The 22,993-nt window shown below is 41.0% G+C and overlaps 1 protein-coding gene across 8 annotated transcripts in view; it reads right to left on the reverse strand.

The window, feature by feature from the left end:
• The window catches only part of mef2cb (myocyte enhancer factor 2cb), a 72,798-nt gene extending 51,982 nt beyond the window's left edge, over window positions 1-20,816 (reverse strand). For 3 of the 8 annotated variants that reach the window (XM_035657916.1, XM_035657915.1, XM_035657911.1), the window contains exons 1-2: window positions 20,547-20,815; window positions 11,787-11,969 (exon numbers count right to left, since the gene is read on the reverse strand). The gene's annotated coding sequence lies outside the window, so the exon portion shown is untranslated. Of the gene's footprint in view, window positions 1-9,357; window positions 9,626-11,786; window positions 11,970-20,546 lie in introns of those variants that run through there. The other 5 variants (XM_035657918.1, XM_035657917.1, XM_035657914.1 and 2 more) reach the window with 4 other exon arrangements.
• Window positions 20,817-22,993: the final 2,177 nt, after the last annotated feature.

Genomic DNA, 22,993 nt, shown 5'->3' on the forward strand with positions numbered 1-22,993 from the left:
CCCAGCTAATGATAGCAGAGCACGTCCCCTCCACAAGGCAACAGCTTTTTCCACTTCATGTACATACACACAAACGTGGCGCGCACGCACACAAGAGCATCACACTAGTGGGCACAACATATCCCTTTTCCTCCTCTTGGTTCCTTCCCTTCATTTTTTCTCATATCATTCAGTTTCTTCCCCCTCTCTTCACCCTGAGAAAAATCCCCTAGCCTTATGACCCAAGGAAGGCCTGAGAACGTTAGGCCCTCCCCACCCACACACACACAAACACACACTCTAAACCAACCCCTCCAACTCCAAACTCCCTGTTTTTCTCCCTCTGTACAACCCTGCACAGCAAGTGACCTGCATCACAGCTGTGTGTGGGAATTTGTATGGGTGGGTGTGTTTGTAGGAGCGTTGAGTGTGTGAATGCATGTATTTGCACATACCTGCGCACGTCTATGTTCACACCACATTTGCTGCAAGTGCATTGCTGCATAATTGCATGTGTTATACATTTACTTAATGTACATATTTCTTTTGTGTGTGTGTCTGTGTAAGCAGTGGAGGAGGGAGGTGAGGGCAGCTCTGGGCTTCTGCTGCGCCTACTGTGCATTATCCCAAATAAACAACTCATTACACGTGTACTTAACCAAGGGGAGCTGGCGAGCAGTGGAAGCTAATCCCTGTTATCGTTCCCAGCGTTTCTCTTCCGATTAGGCTACAGGAAAGAGGAGCCCGAGAAGGTAGGCTGCTCGGTGCATGAGGAGGAAGAGTGAGGAGGAGGCGAGAGGGAGAGAGAAGAAAGAAAAGCATTTGAACTTCGCACAAGTGCCTTTCTTACTTATAGTATCCCTGCTCACTCTGTCTTTCTCTCTCCATCTCCCGCTACCCTCTTGCCTTCTCTCCTTCCTTTTCCCTGAGGATTTTGCACCGCTCTTCCTTGTTTTCGACCATCTCTCAGAACTGGGTCATCGACAGACTGTGCGGCAGCATTTTGAAGAACATGGGAGGGAAAAAAAGCGTGTTCTTTCTATGAGAACAATCCAAGGCTTCTTTAACAAGTAGCCCGCTTATCAAATTAAGCTGTCAAAAGCACATTAATAACAGGCAGCACAATTCCCTTCACAGAGAAATGGAGGAAAAAAAACACATTTGAAAAAAAAAGGAATGATTTCTCTTTTGCCGTGTAAAGAGACAGTCCACAAAGGGCAGTGAAGCTTTCTAACTCTGTCTCTATCTTTTTAGCTCTCTCTCTCTATATATACAGATCTACATACACACACACATATATGCATGTCCCACTCCCAACCCAATATGATTAGGGGGCCCCTATTATGAGGGGCTAAGATGTAGAGTACTACTCATTTAGAGGGTGAACAATATCTCAGGCGAGGATGCAGCAGGGATGATGCTTATGTTTAATAGAATTACAGGCTTAACATGACTGTTTTTCCACTTTCTACCAGCTAGACTCAAGCACTTGTGCTGGATGAAAGTTAAACAAATAAAAGAGTTTCTCGGGTCGCAATGTGGATTCAAGGCCAAATAATTAGATGGTCCGATGGAGGGAAATGATGTCTAGTAAAGGATAAAAGGAATAACATAATCAAGGCACAAAATATTAGTTTGTCCCTGGATAATCTAAACCTTTTCATAAATGAATAACTGTTACATCTATATGCAGAAGTAGAAACAGGCTACAATAAGTCAGTTCTACTCTCCCAAACATCATTATCAGTAAGCAATAGTTTGTTCACACATTCTTTTTTTTTTTTTTTTGAGGGCTCCATCATTCCAAAACTCTCATTACCCCCAGAAATGTGAAGCCATATCATTCCGTAGGAAAGTGAGAGCAGAACGTGAGGAAAACAGTGTACAGCAGTGAGGCAAAGAGAGAAAGTTAACACTCTCGGTGCTGTTCACATGGCATATGCCTGAGACGAAGAAATGAAATTAACAAGACACCTCGGCATACTGATGGCAGAGAGGAGAGAAAACCACCCTATGACCTTACACTCATAGACTAAGTGTCTTAAAAACACAGCTCTCATTTTGAAGACATTCTATTGTGTTGCCATTTTGACACTCCTCTTAAAGCCTTACACTCCGCTTAGTGTATGTAAAAAGAAATTAACAAATCTGTACTTTACGAAATCTGACAGCTGTGTCAGCTAGGCTGCTCATGCTGGACTGCAAGCCTGTTTGTGTTTTACTCCAGAGACTGATTTTCTCACACCCTCAATTTGAGTCCCATCCTGTTTGCTCGGGCCCCGAGGGGGCTGCTCTGCCGTAGCCTGGAGTGGGCCGGCGGTGGATGGATGTGACGTGGAGGCACTGGGACTCTGCTGGAGGGAGGCTAGAGCCACGACAGGTATCCCCCGCACTTCCTCGGCTATTTATAAAACCATGAGTCCAGCACAGGGCCAAAAATAAGACGGAGGCCATTTTTATCCCAAATAAAAAGGCGGCTTACTTCTTTAGTCACACACTTTAATGCTCACACACAAACACACGCGCGCACCAGGAGCAGAACAAATAAGCATCCACACCACACACAAAAAATTAACAACAGATACTAAAAGTGAAAAACTCCTCACTAGACAATGATACCATCTCTGTCCTCAAACCATCTCACGCTCAGACGTGCACATCCGCACACACACATGCACAGCAGACAAAAGTCAATATCAAGGCTGAGCTATTTCTGTAGAGAGCACTATTTAGGAAGTATGGGCTGGGTGCCAGTATTCTCCTCAGTATCGTCTGGGCGTCATTGCACTGCTGCTGTTATACAAACTCACCTCTTTCCTCTCTCTCACCCACTCCTCACCCTTTCCACCCAAGCCCTTGTTCCATTGTCAGTGCTTTCTCTCTCTCTCTCCCTCTCTCTCTCTCTCTCTCTCTCTCCGTGTTTCTCTTATACACACACAAGGTTATTTGTTTTTCCACTGGGTCGAACCACAGTGCCAGGTGAAAGCATCTATTGGCAGGATAAAGAGAGTGGCTGGTGTGAGATCACAAGGCCCCACTCTGCCCAGCAAACCTTGAAGTGAAGCGCCGGGCTGGAGTTTCAAACAAAGTGCCCCCTCATTCATTATACATGCAACTGCACTGAAAATCTCCTTCCGCAACACCATCTCTTCTCTTCTCTCTCTCTCTCTCTCTAGGCTGCTCTCTTTCTCTTCCTCCCTCTCTCCTCACATCGTTCCTCTCCCTTTTTCTCTCGTTTTTTCCAGACAGAGCATCCATAAAGTATGAATAAAATTAATGACATCACGAGCTGCACTTTGGAAGAGCCACTGTAGGAAAAAGCCATACATCACGGGGCAGAAGGAGTCGGGACGAAGAAAATGTAAAAAAAATTGACAGAGTGAGAGAAAAGGGGGGTGTTGTTGGGGTAGGCCGCGTTGCTTCATCCCTTCTCTACCCTCAGGGCACTTCATATTACGGCATGTTATTGTGTGTTATTAAGTTTGATCTCAGATGCACTTTAACTGAAAAGTTAATTTTTTTTCTTCCTTTTTCTGCATTTCTTCATGTAGCAGCTTTGCCTCCTGTTCTTTTTTTTCTGCATTTCTTTGTCCTGCTTCCTCCTTGACTTTTTTTGGTCAACTAAGAAAATGTAAGTGTTCATAACAGTCCTGTGCCACGCATTCTTTTACAGGCTGGCCTTTTGGTGTGGGAATGGCACAGATGACAGTGGAAAGGAACACTGGTGTGGACTTTGGCAGGACACCGCCTGGTTAAGCTGTGTGCTCTGCAGAAGAGTGCGAGCACTGAGCGTGGATTCTTATATAGCTGTTTCTCGACTAAGATGGTGTTAACAGCATTTTCAACAGCACGGTCCCCTCGGAGTTGAACAGCGAACCTCGTGTTACAGGCTTTGCCCAGATATCTGAGACTCTATGGTGAAAAATAAGCATTGTATTTAAGACTGTGATATGTGCAGAAAAATTTTGATTTATCAATCACGCTGCCTGTTATTGCCAATTTAGTGTGACACTGTTTCATTACAAGAGCAACATCACACAAAAGCCTGACTGGGTAAAATTCAAGACCTTATTCCTCCGACTCCTGTGTGAACACAAGATCTGCTAAAAATATGTGATAGCAATGTGAAGCTCAGCGGCAGCGTGGATGGGGAGCAGTGGCGGCAGCGGCGCAGATTGTGGCAGCCGAGTGAGCAGGGGTTTCAGATGGATGTGAGCTTGTGTGAGGCCAAGGCACAGAGCTACCTCTGTGCGTCTCACCGGACTATGTTGCAGAATGACTCGGCTATGTTGCAGTCGTGACAAAGATAAATTACAGCCACTGGAAAACATTTCTAAATTTTTTTTCTCACTCTCTCTCCCCTTCTCCACAGCTCTTTTCTTTTTTTTTTGGCATTGGTTGTAGTCCAAATGTGTGCCACTCTAAAGGGAGATGATGAAGTGGGNNGGGGGGGGGGGGGTCTCTCTCTGAAAATATATTAATGGGGTAAGAAGTTGCCCCCTCACCATTCACAGGTCAGGCAGTGCGTTTCATGATGGAACACGCTTTCTGTCGCTAGATTTATGTACATGGACAGAAAACACTTCTCCCTCGAACTAACCCCAAAAACTGTAAAGGATTCTCAGTTAATTCTGGATTTAACACACAACATGTTTAGAGCCGGTATTATAGGTATACACTCTATGTGGTATGACAGACTAAGTTTCCTGGACCCTGAATAAAAATTTAAAACCTCACAGGAAGGTAGCTACACCAAGTGTCTGTTGAGGAAGTTGAGGAGCTAATTATATAAATGTGTTAACTCTCATTTTAACATTTAAGTCTCGATGCTGAGGCATTCAGCCTTATCCGAACCATCTAATGTTTAGACAACGAAATCCAACCTCTGTTCTACTCTAAATGTTTCTATTTGTCTTATCATTCAAAGTCCTCTGCTCCCTGCACTCCTCCAGCCTTCTCGCCTCCCAGGACTCTCTCCCTGTCCAAATATTTCAGGGAGCAGGCCTCAAGTATGGTGAGGTGTTTTGGGTGTCTCTTTAGGTGGGCTGCAGCTGACGATATGATTGTGTGGTCAGCACTGCTGAACACAGACCACCCAGCAGGCAGCTGCTGCCACAATGACCTACAGGCCGGGCAGGAAGCAGGAAACAGGAAGAAGAAGGCAGGACATCCTGTTCATCTAGATCAGTGTGTTAGGCATGACATCACGAAAGCATCACTCTTTAATGAAGAATATCTGATCTAAAGGCTAAATATTCTGTCGCTTTGCTCTTAAGTTGCCTCAGCTCAAATCAATTTTCACTCTGCGTTTTCTCTCTGTGTGTCTTTCTCTGTCTTTCTGTGCATCTGTCTTCTCAGTTTGCCTTTTCAGCACTCACAGTGACACTGTTTTCCAGACTGCTCCATCATCCAAGACATCAAATCCGACCCTCTTCAGTGTGAGAATAAAGGAGAAAAAGAAATACACGCATTTTCATTTGAATATACACCAGCAACAACCTCACAAAACTCAGACAAAAAAAACACAAAAGCACAAACATTCCGACGCGCAAACAGACGGAGACAAGACACAAACTTGGACCCACACACACAGAGACACACACACACACACACCTCCCAGACACACGGCACACACCGACAGACAAACACACAAAGAAACAGCAAACACAAAGCACAGCACAGCCAGAAGTCTACTTTATGCAGAAATATTCTAAAGTGTGTTTTACAATACAATTAAACATCAAAGGCTGATATATTCCTCTGTGATCTTTAACACCCCAGTGAACAAACCCCATACACCCCCATCCACTTACAGCATACAGAGAAAGTTGCTGAACGTCACCGCTAATTACTAGATAGAGACAGAAGAAGGCTTTGCATCATTATGCAAAAACCAGGACATATTCAAATATATGCATTCAATCCACCATAAACCATTCAAGGACTGTGTTATTTACTTCAGATTATTATTATTTTTTTAAGTTTTATGAGTAATTGCAGCTCTTATGAAGACACACAGACAGAGCTCCTAAGGCAAAGAAACATTTGGGTAAACATTTCTAACATGCACAACAGTTAGGACAATGAAAGGGAGATCTGTTCGAAATGAGTAAATAAACACATGGTGAGGTTGAGCCCTGCGCGTTTCATTAGTACTATAAAAATGTATGAAAACGAAAAAGAGACTTTTCCTCCCATGTAGCAATAGAGGGAACACCTGCCTTGTGCAATAAACAAGAATACAACAGGCCCTTGAGTTATTATAAAAGTTAAGTGTTTTCATCTGCTTAAGAGAAGGCAAGAAAAAAAGTTATTCCAAGCAAATGGTTTAACATTTCTACATTATTTGTGTCAGATAAATTTACTAAAAAAGAAGAGTTTATGTTTATTCTATCACATTTGGATTTAGGTGTTCACTGTGGCGTTTATTTTAAAGTACATAAAGCAAAATATCCTGCTTTATTTACAGTCTATACGGGGATGTCTCTTGGCGATTAACGATATTATATGCTCCTTATATATGAGGTAAATATGATTCCCTACAATTGACTCTTATATTACCTTCTCCTTTGAGCCAAAGGGCATGAAGTCCAATTACAGTACTTCAATATCTACCTGCAGATCTTGCCAACCTGCAATCTGCAAATTAGTGTTTTACTGATGTTTAACTGAGCAAACTCTGGAAACCCCTTCCAAAATATTTGAAACCATTAGTGAAAAAAAAAACTTTAAAGCATAGCAAAGGGGCTATTAAATTATTTGCTTAAACATAAATGCTTCTGATGTTTCCATTAAGAATAATGTTTTCATAGATCTGGTTTTCCATAAGGAGGGAATCTTGAAATGTGCCTTCTGTATAGTATTAAATGTCTGCTCTGAGGCAGCACAGTGGTATACTTTTAAAAACGATCCAAGTTTGATATTTTACAGCACTCAGATAAGTATTCACACATTAATAGCCTTATATTAGACTTTTTGATTAAAGATATAAGCAAATAGTCCATCCTATGCTGATTTTGTCTGAGCACATTTGAAACACATGGCAAAACCCTGACCATGGCACACAATGTGTCCCTTCCCTTCACTTAACTAAAGCTTTACTGAGCCCCTGGTGTACAGCAAAGTGCCCTGACAATCGGCTCAATGCCCTGGCCAATCACAGGGACACGTGACCTTCTAATCCCTCTCTGTGAGAAGGGTAAGAGTGTGTTGTCACTGTTGGTTTTGTGAATCAGCGCCCAAAATCCCAAATGATTTGTCAAGAGGGAGAGGTCTTAAGAGAATAAGAGAAACAAAAGCAGCGCAGGCCAGATAGTGTGGGTGTCAGTGTGTGCATGTGTGTGAGTGAGTGTGTGTGTGCGTAACAGAAAGACACAGAGAGAGAGAGAGAGGAGGTAGACCATGCTTTTGTCTATGCATTTGTGTGTGTTTGAGCGTGACTGCATATGTGCGTGCGTGTGTGTGTGTGTGTGTTTGTACAGGGTCTCTGAGATTACATAGCTTGGCTGACAGAGTCCTCTGTGTGTAATCGTGGGTCCACATGCGAGCGCTCACCTTCCTCTGAGCGGATTAACCTAACGCTAAATCCCAAGAGAGCAACAGGCCAGACAGGCCACACAGAACAGCTTCATTGACGATGGGCAGAAGAGGGAAGGCCATGTGTAAAATCTTTTTATAGATTAAAACACTTTTAGATATTTTATCATGAGTAAACAACTCATATAAAACAATAGAAGGGATTAGAGCAAGTAATGGGACAATATGCCGTGCACAACATAATCTTAAATTTTAATAATGTATCTCAAATGTAGCATACTTTATATAAGATGCATCTTTTTTTTTTCAAATTCAACTCGTGAAAAGCAATCAGGCAGTAAATGACTGAATGTATGCAGTACGCCTTTCACAGAGTCACAAATTAGGTTGACACTTTATCATTCAAAAATTGTACTTTTCCAGAGTGCTTACTGTAAACTGTATTTCAAATTGAATATTTCTCACTGATCTCAAAATGTGTTGTAAATACTTTATTAGTTTTATTAGTTTTGAAAAACTGCAACTATCTTTACATTAACAGTATTTTTAAAATGGACAGTTGTCCTGCATTAGTTTAATACACACAGCCCAATCAGTTCCACAATCGATCTAAATTAAAATAAAGTGTGCTGTAGTAATTTAAAATTTTATAACAATCCTCACTTCATCTGCAAATTTCATCAGTGGATCTTGTATCCACGCTTTAAGCACAAAATAAATAGGTCCAATTTCATTTATAAAGCTGCAACCTGTGAAAGTTGCCACAGGTTAATTATGGTGTCATTATTAATCCTCTCACTGCAACAGGTTCAACTGAGACACAAAACTGAACTAAACTGACCTTAAATATATATTTCTCGCTGTAGTGACATAAATCTAAACAATCTCAATCGCAAACTGACAGGGGACAAATTATAATTCTCACTGAACACGCCAAACCTTCTTTAAATCACTGATTTTCAGTACTGTTATCACTGTGTCTCTGGTCTGCTCGAATTAACGTTCAAACAAGTTTTACAAACTGTGCTTTCCTGCATTGTAGTTTGGAAATTATAAAATTTTACTCCATTCAGTCTTTTTAAATGTATTTATTAAAGCTGCCTATGTACAAGTTATCCTGATTTAAGGTATAATAGGGTAATTGAGATCATCAGTGCACCTCAGTGTAGTATGTTTAAACCACTGGTAAAGAATTATATATATCCACAAAGTAAGGCCATCTTATGTGGAGTTTCCAGACATTTGGTTGCTCTAATTAAGCAAATTATCTCAAATTTAAAAACTTTTGAACTGTACGTTTTTTTTCTCCCATTTTCTTTGACTGAGTTTTTAAGTTTCTTTTCATATTATTTGGATAAATCGTATTCAGTAGGTGGATTAAACATTACATTTTAAACTAACACTGTAACTTTTCACGTTACTATCCCATAGCGCAGAACTCTATTATGTTATATTAAGGAGGGCAGCCTATTCAGTAGCTGTGGCTTTGGGGCTGTGCGCCTGCATGTGGACATGAGAAGGCTACACAAGGTCGACACAACTGTAACACTGCCTGAGACCCGAGACCAGACCTGGACTCTCCTAATAGACCATAAAAAGCTATTTGATGTCAGCTTGTAATTATATGACATAGTTGTCACCGGCACGAGTCGATCAGGGTCACAACAAATCAATAGACGCAGTTACTGTACTTTGTTGAGGAGGCAGCGCGCATCAAAATAGACCCCCAAGTTTTCCCTCTGCAAGATTAAAAATAAAGATCATACGATGCAACGTGTCTAGTGGATGTTTTTTTGGGTTTTTTTGCGAGTGAGTGGCAAGTGGTGCGAGCGCGGCACTTACTTTATTTCGCGTTGAAATCTTGTCCGGGTGAAGTGAAAGATACAACAAGCCGGTCCGCCGGTTGCTTGGTCCGGCCGATTGACAGGAAGGTTGAAGCCGCTGCTGGATGGTGACGGACTTCGGCCAAGACGCACTTAAAATCCAGGAGCGCAACTTAGCAGAGGACGTCGCCGGGAGGGAAAAAAAGTAACCTACAGTACGCGGTAGGAGACTCTATAATGTCAGAGAAAAGTACTCTCTCTCTCTCCCTCTCTCTCTCTCTCTCTCTCTCTCTCTCTCCCTCTCTCTCCCTCTCTCTCTCTCTCTGATCGGACAGTGTCTGCTCAGGAGGCGGTGAGGACGCTTCGCCTGGTCTCTGTGCGCGGTGCCGGTGAGCGGAGAGGGACCCGGTGGAGCGGTGTGGCGGCGGCGGCGGTGGAAGTGGTGCTGCTGGCGTTACTGCTGGACGCTCTGGAGCTCGGTGGTGATGTCGAGAGGCTGTTTCTGTTCCTTCCCACAATCCCGACCGAGTCTTTCCCCAAACCCTCTCCTCTCCCAGTGCGAGGAGAAATAATCGATTTTTTTTTTCTCTCTCCTCTTTTTTTTTTTGACTTCTGAAAAGGGGGCGGGCTCACATTTCCCAACTCTACTTTAATGAAAGAGGCACGGCTCTTAATGCTTTATTATCGCACCAGCCCCGATAGAGTGGACGCGCAATTAACTGCTCAGAGAGGACCACTAGAGGAACATGATGGGGAATGTGTGCTTTAACTAATGAACCAACGGAGAGCGCGTTAAGCGTTTGCAGCCGACTTTAGACAGTTAAATCCTAGAGCCTTTAAAGTTGATGTTTTTGTTGGGGCAGGCTCAGTGTCATGCATGTTGTCACATCAAATGGCAAGTGTGCTAAAACTTAAGTCAGACTTACCCCCTCCCAAAAAAAGAAAGAAAAATAACATCAGCAGGATAAACACATTTTTAGAAACACTGAATACCTTGGTAAACAGAAAAGGCTAATCTCTCCACTCAAGAATAAAAAAAATGAATGTTTGCTGCTATGAAGACAAAATAAATTATCTCTTATTTTAGGGGGAAAATTGATTTTAAGACTCCTTATTACATTGCATTGAATAATAATATGTGCTTCTTGTAATGCGGTGACAATAAAAAGTACAATCACCTCGTTTATCTTGTTCAGTGAGCCCCAAATAATACCATTGAATTCACAACAGATTTATTCCATGTCTGTGCAACATGAATGCTGCCTTCTTTCTGATTCACTACAAACTTTCCACCTCCTGCACGCCGCCAATCATTCTCCAGGACCCAGCTATCTTCTACAGATAAGCCCTGACACAGACAGTAAGCATGGGGGAATTACCAAGCCTTTATCCATCCAACCAAATGATTTCAAAACATCCACTCTATTAGTGTGAAGATAACAATTAGAACAGCAAGTTTGCCACTTCAGATAAGACACAGACAGGCAGCGCAATGGCTTTCTGTACAGAGATGTATCCCAGATAGGCCTTGTAATACTGTGGTTCTATTATACTCGCATTATATGGGTGCTGTATCAGTTTAAAGACTTTTAATGGTTGTCTTGAATGAAGCCTGTTATACTCTAATACACCATCAGGTCTCACTCTTTTCTTCTTCAGAATAAGAAAATATCTTAGCTTTTGATTAACATGGGTGTTTGAAGTCTGTTCGGTCAAAGTGTTGTATACAGCTGAGGATCTCACCATTTCCATACTAAAAAAATGAATGCCCCTTTAAATGTCATTGTCCCTGAAATCTGCTTTTCACTGAAAATATTGGTCTAACTTCTCTTAATGAACTTTTACTGTATGTTTAAATGCAGACAAACGTCGAAGCATTTCCCGTATGGGCTTAGCCGCCCAGTACGTGCCTTTTGTAGGTCTTATGTGCCGACTGCGTGAAGTGTAAGTGGACACCGAGCAGCACCCTAATCTTTCCCTTCCTTTGAAGTTCACCTGTGAAGCATAAGCCATGTATGCAGCCAGCCACCCAGTCAGTCAGTCAGGGTAGGAAATGGCGGAACATGAAATCAGTTAATAAATAAATCAAGCTGGCTAATCTGCTTGACGGGAGGACATTACAGCCTGTAACTGAAGCTGCTGGTGTCTGATGACTCGGGATACCACCTTCACATCACCTGACCCTTTAATCTTTAATAGCATTTCCTCTGGCCCTCAGACCTCCATGATAATCAATAAGGTGTAGTCTGTTAGACACAGTGGGTTCATAAATGCAACGTGGCAGTTATCAATAGCATCACATATTAGTATGTATGAAAGCTACAGCTTTGACAACCTGAACAGACACAATTTCCGTCTTTCAGACCTCTGTGGGCGTATTACTGGCAATTGCATTAAATATGTCACTGATATATGGACACCTATGGGTGCCTGCAGGATCGCACATACCACGTTCAACGTTCCCTCGTCTGCCGTCTTGTGTGCCTTCAGTCTCGTAGCTTTCTGTATGTCAGCGATTTATCGGAGAGGTCCTTTCAGTGTTCACAATACTCGAGGTCAACGATGTGCAAAAAGCCGGGCTAAAGTTGATGAAGCAACAGCCCATTTGCCTTCTTTGGCTGAGCTGCCCCTCTGGAAAAAAAAGGAAGAAACGTTTTATTTTTGCTGTTGTGATGCACAAATACAACTAGCCTTTAATTAGTAAGTTGGACCAAATTAAATCGTCATATCATCCAAACTTTTATTACTTTTTAATTAACACCATTGCATGATATATGATTCTTTTTACATTAAGATCATCCCATCATAGCAAAGCCTTTAACACTCGCCCAGACCCCTCACCCTTACCCTAACCGTCTTGGGTTTGACATCAAAAATGTTTGTTTGTTATGATTGGATGAACAACATTTCGTGCTCATTAACTATTCATGACTTGACTTCTTTGGAAGAAAATGTTGCCCACGGAATCCTGAGATGGGGCAATAGTTAGTAGCTGGCTAACATAGGGGTAGTGTTATTTTACAAAAGCCTCTCAAAATGTCTGTGCACCTCGCTGCTTGAAGTTGTCTTTGGTTGTCACCTGGGAGGAGAGGTAACGTAGAGAAGTGTGAGTATAGGAGAAGAGAGAATGAACCTGCCAGTGAAATCGTAATTGCTTTCATGCACCTTGCGCATAGTGAGCAAGATCCATGTTAACATCTACAGTATGTGTGTGTGCATGTGTGTTTGTGTGTTTAACGGCCATATAAAATAGAGAGAAATAAATGGGGGGAGGTGGATTGAATATATTTGAATGGTGAAAAATCATTAAATGAGGCAAACACTAGCTTATGCATATTCATAAATGACTCTCTGACTTGTCTAAAGGAATAAAGTTATAGTGAAGGCATACTAACAGCCTGATTCTATGCTCACAGATTTAATGCAAAGTAGGGAAGACCCACTGTATATTTTGCTCTTGAGACAACAAAGTGGGGGTCTACAGCTAATGGTAGAAACAGCTAAAACCATTATAGCCCGATTATTGTTACACTATATTATATTGTTCAGAGTTTGTCACATATGCCTTTTACAGCTGGTTAAATTTAGGGAGGTACACAATAAGTGTGTGCAAATACACTGAACAGGCTTGAGGTTAAATATTGTAGGTTGTGGTATTTATGTTATTTTGAGCCAAAGTATTTTCCTCTTAATTAAAACAACTACATTATTAGTTTCTTGCTATCTTAAACTTTCCCTGCCCAACTCATTAGCCATTGTCCTTCCCTCCTACTCTTAGAACATGCAATCCTGAACTTATGGTTTGACATGTGTGTGCGTGTGTGTGTGTGTGTCAAGTGTGGGTTGACAGTCTCATCAAAGCCCGGTGGAGAAAAATCAACAGTTTGCCAAAACAATTATGTAATTTCAAATATGTCACAGTGTGTACACACACACTTTAGACTTTTGGGTAAATGCAATTTCGTGAGGTTTGGCATCGGTCGTGCATAAAAAGAGAGGAGGGGAAACTGCGACTGCATGTTAAGTCAAACACATAAGTGCGGTTTGCTGATATTGATCTTGCTTGGATTGTTTCTTAAGCCTCTCCTGGCAGTCACTTCACAGCATGTGTCACACACACACACATGCAGAACAGCTCGCCTGAAAATGTGTGTTTTTTTTGTAACTGAGGGAGAAAGAAAGGAATGCCTCTCTCAAGCAAAAGATAAACACAAACACATTTCCAGGGCAAACAGGAACAGCCCGGGCTCAGTGCAATCTGTTGTCGATCATGCTCACGTGAAAACACAATCTGCCTGTCACAGTAGATGATGTTGTCAAGCACTCTGCCTCCCTGCTCCTGAGAATTAGCCAGCTATTGCGAAAGCACTACAAGACACATTTGTAGTATGTCAGATATGTCTGAGGATGCCTTCAGCTTTATTTGGTATTTACTGCTTTCAGTCATTCTCGCTGCGTTCGTTCCCTAATGAATTTGAGAGACATTTGGTGTTTTGACACTAGATTGATGCTACATGATGTGACAACCGAACAAGGGGTACAGGAAGACCTGCAGGCCAAATTAGCTCATAGGCTCAGCTGGGGATCTATAGATCGTACATCTGCACACATGTAGTGTGTGTGTGTGTCTTATTTGTACAGCGATATAAGCATTTGGGGACAGTCCCAACACTTAACATTTTTGGACTGAATTCTCAGTACATCATACTAATTTGAAATTGGAATATTATGAATACATTTATTAAAATTGAAATGTTATTGTTGACCGGATGCATAAGCCTCTGAAATCACGACCGTCATGTATAATTCAATTCTGCTCCATATATTTAGCTGTAGAAGAAACTGGGAAAAATTACATAACCTATTACAAAAATAAATTAAGAACTGAAATAAATAAAATGATTTACAAAAAACAACAATTAATGCATTTAAACAATATGACACTAGTGACACTAACTGGTCAATTTCCATATTTGTTCAGGCCAGCATCGGCTTGATAAATCATGTTATTGTGTAATCTGTAATTGTGTTTGAGTGCGCAATGTATATTTCAATGCATATTTCAGTTTTTATACTACATATAATTTAGACATCTTCAAAAAATAGAACACAATTCAAATCTTACATTCATTCTTTGTTCGTGTTAGCAGGTGACATCCATATTGTACAGGACTTGATCAGCCTGAACATCTGGGTTCTGTTCTCAGGGAAAACATACCGACTTTAGAAGTCATCTCACACTTTGTAGGAGAGATGAGAGACATTTCCCTGCCGATCTGCGCTTGGTCTTTGTAAGTCATCCAAAGCAATATATTACACATGATTTGGAGCTCCTTATTAATAAGGTTTATAATGAAACTCAGAGGGCAATATCATCAGAAATTAGAGGTTGTTGTACCACTGTACAGTATGATTAGGGGAGCAAAGGTGAGAAAATCACTTTTAATTAACTGAAATCATATGTCCTCATATTACAAAATATATAAAACAAAGAAATTCATGATTCTGGGGAAGTATTTATTTGTACACTCAAATGAGCTTTTGTAATATTAAGGTGACATTCCCCTTCCTCAATTAGATTGCAGGCAATATTACCTTGCTGATTCTACTACTGAAAGAAAGCATCAAAGCAGCATGTTAAAACTGTTTTTGAGTCAGGGTCATATATACTAGCACATTGTGGTAACTTCCTTTGCAAAGATATGTTATATGTAAATGTGTTACTGGGGAAATGTCTGTCAGTTACCAAGTCTTGCACTTGAACTTGCTTATTAAATATAGTTATTTCAGTTCTTTTCATCTGTATCACTTAAAAAGCAAAAGAAATCACTCTACAATAAACTGATTTTTGACTTGGACATTGAATGATCCCACATAGCTCATAAACCTAAAGCCACGTCAGTAATTTACAGCTTTTGGTCAGCTATAATTCCAGTAGTTTTCAAAGTAAAGAAAAGCAAAAAAATAAAATTAAAAGAAAGTCATGTCTACTTATCATTAGCTGCTGTGTTCCATAATGGTATGACTCACTTTTCAATGAAACCATACAGAGCCTTATTTTCAGTAACACAGTTTTTCTCTGTGGTTTGGCCATTAACTGTATCTGGCCAGCATGAAATTCACTGTACCATTTCATACATTTCCTGGTCCTTACAGTTCAGCTTCAGAACAGCACTCTGTGTGGATCACATCACTTGAAGCAGATCTGAATGCAATAATAGGAAAGTGAGAAGGCCTCCGGTAATGTCCACATAACAACCCCTTACCGAGCGGTGTCAAACGAGAGACAACACTGGCGATTTGCATGTGTCGTGTTTAACAGTTAACAGTTTTCTGTCTGTACACCTTTTATGCATTATGGATGAGACACAAGCTGAACAACAAGCTCTCCCTTTGTTCTGCCTGATGCTCCAGTTACATCATAGGAAAAGCCCCATGGTCCTGTGACTGCGCAGACAGAGACACAGAGCCGCTGGGGAGCTGTTGATCAGACCTGTTGCTTCTTCACTTTCTTAAACTATCATATATATGTGCAAACGTAGATGTGGACACATGCATTTACACACACACTCAAACTTACTAATCTAAATGAGACTGTGTGACTTAATAAACTTTTTTTTGTTTTCTGTATAGATTAATTCAAACACCAGACCATGCCACCTCTTGAATTTAATGAATGATAATAAAAAAATAACATTTGGATATTTAGATTCCAAAGAGCAGCTGTTGACTAAATATATAATTCGATTATTCAGGCTTGATATCTGCAGATTAATTAACTTGATGAAACCGTCAAGACTGCTTACTAATTTTACGATCAAAATGCTTTAATGTTATTTATGTCATAAATCCGTATGCGACAGGCGCCATCAGTGGGCCACCTGCTACATATGAAAAGCTCATTTTTCCTATAGAGGTGAATTGAGACACTGTTTTGTAATTAAATGCACTGCCTGCAGGGGAGCTCTGCATCCTTCTCAGCATAAACTGCATGGCTTAATTGGAGGTCTCCCCCAAACAAATTTAAACCTGTATTTTTTTAACCCTACATTTTTTTAATTTGATGGATAGCATAACAACCTTTTCACTGAGAGGAACCATCTAAACATTAAAGTGAAGTCACTTCATTTGAACAGAAATTAAATATCAGTAATTAACTTACAAACATTTACATTTTTTATTCTAATCCCTGACACTGGCACTTCTCTCTCCCCTCTTCCTGTGTCTTCTCTGTGCTGTAGCAAGTGAAACAGCCAGACTTTATGTCTGTATATCAGGGGCTCAAAGTTCTCTTTGTCCTCACTAGATTGCTTCATGTGAGGGGAAAAAAAGAAACTAACTTTCTGCTAATGATTTTTGCTCTTTTTGAATGGTTGGAAAGTAATTCCCTATGAACTGCTCCAACACAGGCACAGTTATTTCATTGTTCTCGCTGCCCTTTCTCTAATTGTGCCCATAAAGGGGATGCCAATGTTACATTTTTTTGTCTCTGTTCAAGGGGTGCCTACTGGTGTTTCCTGAAGTGGTGCAAAAGCTGTGTCTGAAACATTATTAGTGTTAAATGAGCAGAAATGTAATAGATCCCATGTCTGGGCAAGTTCCATAATCATCATGTGAAAGTTTTAATGATGTGAATTAAGAACTGTTACACTACAATGTAAACCTAAATGACATATTTATATATAATCCTGAGCAGAAAAATTACGAAAATTGTTTTCCGTTTGTGTTGACCCAACGGCTGAAGATATACTTGCTTTCAATCACCATTCACGTAGATAAACAACTGCACCTTGAACAGAATTGTTTACATACTTGCTTGTACACTAGAGGGCACACAAAAGAACCATGGTTTACTATTTTGTTTATTCTGAGATCACGGCAAAAAAAGCAACAGCGGTGCCATCACAGATGGTAAGGTCCCTAAATCAAGCGCGCAAATGTTTCTCTCGTTCCTCCAGTGCGAGAAACGGATGATGAGAAACACAACCAGTATATTTGAATGTCCGCCAGAACTTCTGATGATTTGCTCCATCTGAATGTACACCACAAAGCGCACAGTGAGCCAGTCAGTTCAGCAGAGAGGTTTGCTCTGACGTGTCCACAGACCCCTAACCGTGTCACATCCCCATACTGCCCCTACTGTTCACATGCATATTCCACCATGTGGACGTGTAGCATTAATTTCCGAGGATGTGCACAACCAATGTCACAAACGGACGCATGATACACGAGGTAGCCATCATGCGTACACCAACGCGTAGTTAAAAGCAAGTAGGTCTCCGGCTTAGGTCTCCATTTACCACACAAGGACCTCTTGTGGCCATGCAAAAGAAAGCTCTGTTGGTAGAATTAGCATGAGATTATGTGTTACAAAAATCGTCTACGTCTATTTAAAATGATCTTTTAGTCCAGGCCAGTAGTGAATTCAGTGATGTCAGATGTTTGGATAACACAAAGATCTGTTGTGAAGTTGTATCAGCAACACAAGATCACTCTTAATTTTACCATTCACTATTTTATTCTGTTACTCTTTTGATTAATATTACTAATAATCTGTTTGCCTAACTGGGCCAAACCTATATGTTGTTATATATTCATCTATTGCAAAAGGGCCTACAGTCATCAGTGTTTCCAAATCCCATAGTAACCATTACACAGCAGAAGTCCCTCCTGCAGCTGTTGACCTCAGCCAACTCCCTTGACAATTAAAGATCACTCAGCAAGGCTATGCAACTTCTCCCACACTCTCAACAAGCAGCTGATAGCATCTCACTGTGAAGAAAAGCAAGTGGAGCGGAATATAATGTGTGTCTAAATGAGGGATCCCCAGCTCTGATGTGTGATAGCGAGGCCTAGCGACCATCGGCGCAGGCCCATGTTACATGGTGGAACTCGGCAGACGAGCGGCAGCGTCTAAAGCTCTTTGTGCCTCCAGGATCACCCCGACTCATTCTTATTCAGACATGATCAGAGGGGAGGCAGGCAACTGAGATTAGCTGCAGATCAAAGGAGCTGCCTCGCGCCAGCACTCGTGTTTTGTAGATTTAGGCGGCCCCGGCGCACAGGCGTTGTATAGTGACGGCAGAGCGTCATACTGTTTTCTGGCCTCGACGGTGCTCAGGGGGGTAGATGGAAAGAGAGTTTTCATACAGGAGGCCTGACCGCGGCTGGAAATCTTCCAAAATGAAATAATAGACAATAGGAGAGAATGAAAAGCAAAAATAAGGACAAAATTACCATGCTGTTAATGTAAGCCATTACAGTGGAACAAAGATACTTTCTAAGCCAATGCAATTGAAACTGCTTCCATATGTGTAATAGGTCTTGGTTCAGTGATAATTTGTTTTAAAAATGAAATTTCTACAGTAACATATCTTAGGTAACTCAAGAGCATCTGGATCAGTGGTGCCCACCAAATAACCATGGAAACTAACTACAGCACTCGGAAATTCTATGCTGTATCTTAACCTTCCTATTAATTTGCACAAAAACACCACTTGAAACCCCACATAGCATATCTGCATTAAATTACATTCCACTAAAAACTAAACAAGCAAACATTTTTCTTTGATACATTTCAGCAAGTTTTAGCTTTTGTATTATGAATTACATGAACAATCTGACTGTCCTAAATGTGAATACAATTTGATTTCATCTATATTCATATTTCAGACATTAGACCAGATAAACAAACTATCCCCTACTATTCATACGGCATAAAGAACAGCAACAATGAAAGTAATAGCAGAGTGTGAAGGTGAAATGACAGGATGAGAGGAGTTTCAAAGGCAGAGAGGCAACTGCGTAAGAGCGCTCGACACCCTACAGAGAAAGAAAACAACGCGTTTCCTCAACTCCGCTGACCATCAAAGCCATGGAATTCAGGGGCAGAAAAGCTAATAAGTGAGGACCGAGCGGTTCCTGTAAACTGGGTCAAAGTTTCTCAGATCCTGCCTCTTTAGGTTAATACCAAGAGGACAGTAACTCTCCCCAGGTATGAAATAAGTGACAAGAGTGCATGTCTGTTTGTTCGAGCTTTGCTCGGAAAGGTTCTTCATCATTAGCGTTAATTGTGGTAGCAGCCTGTACACTAAGATAAGGGATGCAAAATAAAAGAAAAAAGAAAATGTTTTCAAAATACAAAGATATCGTATTTAATTATATTACTTTTCCTCTTATTGTATCCAAGAGCTACAGTGAAATCAAATGTTGAAGGAAAATATCCAACAGAGTCACTCACCACTCATTAAAATCAAACAAAGCCTTTGCTTTAGTATGAAATTCCATGTGGTTGTTTTGGGACAAGTGCCCTATAGCAGAGACCTATTCTTATGTCTCCTGTAAACCTATCTGGTTGGGAATAAACCCCTCTCTGTTTATTTAATATGACAAAAGTTTCTCCTTCGTTTCAAAAGTTTGCCTGATATGTCTTACTTAAATACCAAACTGTGTGACACATATTGCTACTGAAGTGTGTATTTGCCACTTAGGTAGCTACCTCGAGGGAATGAGTCATTTCTAAAGCAAACAGCATGTTAAGGCCATGCTCTTTTCTCTCACTGATAATTCCAGATTGTGCAATGAGATGTTCTAAGCAATTACCCTTAAAAGTACCAGTAATCTAAACTGACTGTAAAGAATTAGAAACAGAGAAACTGCACAATATAAAGTTCCACTTTAGTGACTTAAACCATTTGTCTTGCCTTAGAGAAATAAAAATGTAGACTTTTAAAACTTAAACATGCACAGTTCCAGGAGCCTCAATCAGTTATTCCGCAAGTGCTCTACAGAGGTGATTGGCAACAGCTAGGACCTGACTCCTCCTTCAGCTTGTTAGAGCTCCTATGATGTCTTTCTACTTTGTCATGAGCAGGAAAAACGCAAAGTAAACACCAATTAAGCGTATCTTGTGGCCTTGTTCATACTGGTATAGTCGTTTCTGTATTGGGCTACATGACAAAGACATCATTCATGAATCCAGCAAGACTATAATGAAACAATTAGGGAAGAGCGCTTAAAAATAAATTTCAGAACAGTTCAAGTTGAGCAGCTCAAATATCAAAATGATGGCTTAATGTGTTAAACATGTCATGATCCACTGTGAAGAGTATGGTTTTAAATCCTGACAGAAGCAGGTTTTCCACTGATAGAATGAGAACCAGAGGAAAGGGAAAAAAGGAAGGGAAAAGGTGTACTGTGAAAACTCACCCGTGCCGTTTCTCTGCTTCCCCAGGAAGTTACACCCTGCAGCACCAGCTAAGGCCCAGCTCAATCAAACAGTTCAAAAACTTTTAAAAAGAAAGGAAAACGAATGAGATAGCTGGCAAAAAGAAATCAAAAAAATACCGACAAATTGCCTAAAATAAATGTCCTGCATGTGATAAAGCCAGACCAGCTGGCTTTGAATAGAAACCCCCGATTTGGGTTGTGTGTTTTCCCCCGATCTCTGTCTGAACTGACACCAGGTCTGGTTCTTTCCAGCCAACCCCCCACCACCTCTACCCCTCTCTCCCAGCTGAATCCACCTGTTCCAATCACTCCTCGGTAAATTTAGCCTTTGAGGGATCAGTGAGTACCCCCCCTTCAAGCACACACACACACACACACACACACACACACCCACCCTAGACCTTTGTCAGCACTGGCATATATGCCCCGGATTATTGCCCCCCCAAGAATGCTGCCATCTTCACAGGGGCAAAAAAAGACACCCTTCCCCCTTTTTCCCCCTTCACACATCCACAACTTGAAACTATACAGACGACATTCTTCTCATTAAACCGTTTCTTTTGAAACAGAGCTGTTGCAGGTGGTGATGACTATCCATACTTTGCACACACTTTTAATGTGCTTAACCTTTCTGTATACATGTGACAGAAAAGATACCATACTATATGAAACGGGCCAGATCTCAAGAACCTATATTATTATTTCTTGAATTTGATGACCTATATCACAGCTGCAAAACACATTAATTATACTTTACTGTCATAAATACCATTACTTCTTTCATAACCAGCATCTATCTATGTGAATCATAAATAAATTATCTAATGGAAGAGATTAGCCGGCATTGATAGCATCTTGTCAAATGTCAAAATACCAGGTGCAGTGGTATACACCTATAATTTGGTAATTATAAACTCATTTAACTAAGTATATCTACATGACTAAAATCCGCCTACAGTCTTGGTTTGAACCACAATGCTCAGGAAATGTCATATTTTCATTAATGCCTGATAGAAATCATACATCTCCATCCAAGAGAAAAGTTTTGAGTTTCCCTAAGCTGCTGGCGCCCTGACGGTAAGCCATTTCTCCCCTTAAATGATACATTCAGTAGAATGTAAGTATCAACAAGCTTAAACCGTAATATCCTCTGTGACTGTTCTCACATTAGTAGAGTTTTGTGGGGGTGGCACAGGGGTAATTTTATTTTTTGAAGTATTTTCCAGTCAGGGTCTTATACCTGATGCCAAAATCTAATGTAGATAATGACACTGAATAAAGCACCCAAATTAGTGTTTTATATATGCCTCTTAAATCAACCAATTTGCTAATGTGGAGATTGATGATATAAAGGAAAGATGAGTAGAATATAGATTGGTATTTTCCCAGAATATGTCCAAAAGAGGAAATCCAGCGTGAGAGGCGATAAAACAGTGGAGTTCCCTTGATGATAGGAATTCACACTCTTCTGACAGTGAAATATATTTTGTATTGATCTGGTTGTATTGTTTACATGTTTCTGGGCACAGATAATCAACTAATCTGTTTATTTTTGAGTTTCTGTCACCATGGCTACCTGTACCCCTATACAGTGTAGGGATCAGTGTCTGCACAGTCCGGTATTTGTGATGACCTCATGGACAGGAATTCAGTGATCTTTTTGGGTGAGGGTGAGGAGTGGCTGATGGATGTTGGTGGGAGTTAATTTAATGATGGCATCCCTATATGAGGGAGAGGGATTCAGTGTCTTGATCAAACTAACTTTAACACAGTGACATGACCTGTGCTGTACCCACGAAGCCAACTTATTGCTTTTCACGCCACACAGTTGGAACAATATACAAACATTTGTATGTACACACATCCACATTGTGCTGCGTTCGTTTATAAGCTTGTGTATTTTGGCTAAAGACTTCTTCTGAATACACTGCCTTGCCAGTAGGGGCCTGGTGGGAGGGCATTTTAGCTCTGTCTCCCTTTTAATGGGGCTGTGGAGGGACTAAGTCGAGGGACAGAGGACTAAAGCCTGGCTGTCTTTTTCTGAGTGTGGCAGGGTCAAGAAGGGGAAAAACAGAGAGCAGCATGTCAGTCTGTGGTACACTGGCGGCAACAAGAACCAGCCAGGCTTCAGCACAGTCAGTAAACTTTAAGAGTACATCCTGTCCTAATCAAACAGGGAAAAGCCAGTCCACATACACTCTGTTTGGCTTTGGTGTAAGGATTTTGTATATCCCTTTTTTTTCCCATACATGTGCATTGTCGGCATGGGAGTCACTCATTAGTGCACATATGTGTTCCTGTGCACTTTAGTGTGTGTCACTGAGGGTGAGTCTGTGTGTCCGTGCTGTGGCTCACAACACTGTGGGCTATGCCAGTGGTGAAACACAAAGCGTTCTGTCAGCTGAGAGGTGACAGGCGCTCAACGG

Source organism: Morone saxatilis, unplaced genomic scaffold (assembly GCF_004916995.1).
Source record: "Morone saxatilis isolate NCDOM2014 unplaced genomic scaffold, NCSU_SB_2.0 Contig16, whole genome shotgun sequence".
NCBI classification, from domain to species: domain Eukaryota; kingdom Metazoa; phylum Chordata; class Actinopteri; family Moronidae; genus Morone; species Morone saxatilis.